The 3,847-nt window shown below is 35.0% G+C and overlaps 1 pseudogene; it reads right to left on the bottom strand.

Annotated features, from left to right (window-relative positions):
* Window positions 1–1,769: 1,769 nt before the first annotated feature.
* LOC122490971 lies at window positions 1,770–2,454 on the bottom strand (annotated as a pseudogene).
* Between the last annotated feature and the right edge of the window lie 1,393 nt (window positions 2,455–3,847).

Raw genomic sequence — 3,847 nt, 5'->3', positions numbered from 1 at the left:
AACAATATAGAATCTAAAAAACAAACAAACAAACAAACAAAAACAGTAGAGCAGATCAATGAGTTGGTTTTTTTGAAAAAATAAACAAAATTGATAAACCTCTAGCCAGGCTTCTCAAGAAGAAAAGAGAGGAGCCAAATAGATAAAATAACAAATGAAAATGTAATTATTACAACCAGTCCCTCAGAAACACAAGCAATTATCAGGGAATACTATGAAAAATTATATGCCAACAAACTGGACAACCTGGAAGAAATGGACAAATTCCTAAACACCCACACACTTCCAAAACTCAAACGGGAAGAAATAGAAAATTTGAACAGACCCATAACTAGTAAAGAAATTGAATCAGTTATCAAAAATCTCCCAAGAAATAAGAGTCCAGGACCAGATGGCTTCCCTGGGGAATTCTACCAGACATTTAAAGCAGAGATAATACCTATCCTTCTCAAGCTGTTCCAAAAAAAGAAAGGGAAGGAAAACTTCCAGATTCATTCTATGAGGCCAGCATTATTTTAATTCCCAAACCAGAGACCCAGAAGAAAAAGAGAACTACAGGCCAATATCCCTGATGAATATGGATGCAAAAATTCTCAACAAGATACTAGTAAGTCAAATTCAACAGCATATAAAAATAATTATTCACCATGATCAAGTGGGATTCATTCCTGAGCTTCAGGGCTGGTTCAATATTTGCAAATCAATCAGTGTGATACATCACATTAATAAGAGAAAAGATAAGAACCATATGACCCTGTCAATAGATGCAGAAAAAGCATTTGAGCTTACTTTTGTTAAGATTCCACATGAAAGAGATCATATGGTATTTGCCTTTCTCTAATTGCATGAAGCGTTATGCCTTCAACGTCCATTCATTGAGTCACAAGTGCCAAGATTTCATTCTTTTTTATAGCTGAATAATATTTCACTGTGTGTGTGTGTGTGCACATGTGCGCACGTGTGCATGAATCCCTTCTTATTCATTCATTCATTGGTGGACACTTAGGTTTTTTCCATGTCTTGGCTATTGTAAATAATGATTCAATAAACATGAGATGCATATATTTTTTCAAATCAGTGTTTTCGTTTTTTTTAAGACAAATACCCAGGAGTGGAATTGCTGGATCATATGGTAGTTCTACTTTGAATTTTTTGAAGAAATTCCACACTGTTTGCCATAGTGGTTGCATCAATTTACATTCCTACCAACAGTGCACAAGTGTTCTCTTTTCTCTATATGAATGCCTGCACTTGTTATTTCTTGTCTTTTTGATACCAGCCATTCCTATATGTATGAACTATCTCACTGTGGTTTTGATTTGCATTTCCCTGATAATTAGTGATGTTGAACATAACTTTACATACCTGTTGGCTATCTGTATGTCTTGTTTGGAAAAATGTCTATTCAGATATATTGTTTAGTTTGTTTGTAGTTGTTGAGTTGTAGAATTTCTTTGTTTTGAATAGTAGTTCTTTATCAGATACATGATTTGCAAGTGATCTTCTCCCCTTCGGTTTGTTGCCTTTTCATTTTGTTGTGCAGTACCTTTTTTTTTTTTTAATATACTTTGCTTCTTTTGCTGTACAGTAGCTTTTTAGTTTGATGTAGTCCCACTTGTTTTTACTTTTGGTGTCAGATCAAAAAACTCATTGACAAAACTGATGTCAAGGACATTACTGCCTTTGTTTTCTTAGAGTTTTATGGTTTCAGGTCTTCAAGTGTTTAATCATTTTGAGTAAATTTTTTGTGTGATGTAAGAAGTGTTTTTGTGTGTGTGAATGAAAACCTAATTTTTTAAAGTGGGCTCTGGGTACTGAGGGTAAGTCCCTTTCAGTGTTGTGGTGGTGATTTTGTCCTTTTCAATGATGTGAACAATGACTCCTATGTCTGACACTGCATCCTGGTCCATAGCTTTAAGCATGGCTTGTTATATGAACTCAAACAGGTGCTCTAGATTCATGTTTGGCTCCCAAAGGGACTCATATATCCCATATATTTGTTTATCGCATATGCTGATGACCAGAAAGTCGTCAGTCACTGTGGGGTAGCTGGTGAGGTCTAAAGGGCAATGAAGGGCTTAAAGATTTTGGGAACTAATTGGGCAATTACTAGGTCAGTGTAGTACTGGCCAAACTATTTCTCAGAAAGGAGGTTGGCCACTATGCTCATGAAGGTTTAAGGCTTTATCTGCCAGCCATACTATAGCTCATACACGTTCATCCAGAACTTGAGGTGCAGAGCAGTAGTCTGGACATTGGTGGTGAGTCAGCCATGGAAAAATCTTCTGGAAGTCTGTGGTTATCACCTGGGCCTGGAAGTAGGACTAATTGTATTATCTTCTCCCTTTGTTAATTTTTTATTGAGGTGTAATTAACATACAATTTTGTATTAGTTTCAGGTGTATAACACTGGTTCAAGAATTCTATACATTACTCACAACTTACCATGATCATTGTCATCACTATCTGTCACCATACAATGTCATTACAATATTATTGGCTATATTCCCTATGCTCTACTTTTCATCTCCATGACTTACTTATTTTATAACTGGAAATTTGTACCTCTTAATCTCCTTTATATCACCCACCCCGTCTTCTCTGGCAGCCACCAGTTTGTTCCCTGTTTTTAAGAGTCTTTTTGTTTGTTTGTTCATTCATTTGTTTTGTTTTTTAGGTCCCACATGTAAATGAAATCATACGGCATTTGTCTTTTTCTATATGACTTGTTTCACATAGTGTAATACCCTCTAGGTCTATCTATGTTGTCACAAAGGACAAGGTTTCACCTCTTTTATGGCTGAGCAATATTCCAGCTTGCACATGCACGCGCGTACACATACACACACACACACACACACACAAACACACCCCACACTGAATCTTTATTTATTCATCTATTTATAGACCTAGGTTGCTTCCATAACTTGTTATTATAAATAATGCTGCCATAAACACAGGGATGCACATATCTTTTCAAATTAGTGTTTTTGTATTCTTTGGGTAAATACCCAGTAGAGAAATTACTGAATCATGTAACATTTCTGTTTTTAATATTTTGATAAATCTCCATACTGTTTTCCACAGTGGCTGTACCAATTTGCATTCCCACCAACTGTGCACAAGATTTTCTTTTTCTCCACCTCCTCACTAACATGTATTATTTCTTGTCTTTTTGACAATAGCCATTCTGACAGTATAAGGTGATATCTCATTGTGGTTTTGATTTGCATTTTCCTGATAATCAGCAATGTTGAGCATCTTTTTTCTTGTGGGTCTGTTGGCCATCTGTATTTCTGTGGAAAAATATCTATTAAGATCTTCTGCCCATTTTTTTTGATAAAATTACTTTTTTGATAACAAATTTTGTGTTCTTCATACATTTTGGTTATTAACCCCTTATCAGATAAATCATTTGTGAAGATCTTCTCTCATTCAGTAGGTTGTCTTTTCATTTTGTTGACAGTTTCCTTAGCTATGCAAAAGAGTTTTATTTTGTGGTAGTCACAATAGTTTGTTGTTGCTTTTATTTATCTGGAGACATATCTAGAAAAACGTTGCTAAGGCAATGAGAGATTACTGCATATATTTTTATCTAGAAGTTTTATGGTTTCAGATCTCACACTAAGGTGTTTAAACCATTTTGAATTTATTTTTGTGTAGGGTATTAAAGCATATGGTCCAGTTTTCCCAGTACCATTTATTGAAGGGACTTTCCCCCACTGTATATTCTTGCCTACTTTATTGTAGATTGACCATATAAACATGGGTTTATATCTGGGATCTCTATTCTGTTGATATTTGTGTCTATTTTTGTACCATACTGCTTTTTTATAGCTTTGTAGTT

This window comes from Prionailurus bengalensis, chromosome C2 (genome assembly GCF_016509475.1).
Source record: "Prionailurus bengalensis isolate Pbe53 chromosome C2, Fcat_Pben_1.1_paternal_pri, whole genome shotgun sequence".
In the NCBI taxonomy this organism is placed as follows: domain Eukaryota; kingdom Metazoa; phylum Chordata; class Mammalia; order Carnivora; family Felidae; genus Prionailurus; species Prionailurus bengalensis.
Note: the sequence above shows the minus strand (reverse complement) of the source record. Positions and strands in the feature narration are given on the sequence as shown.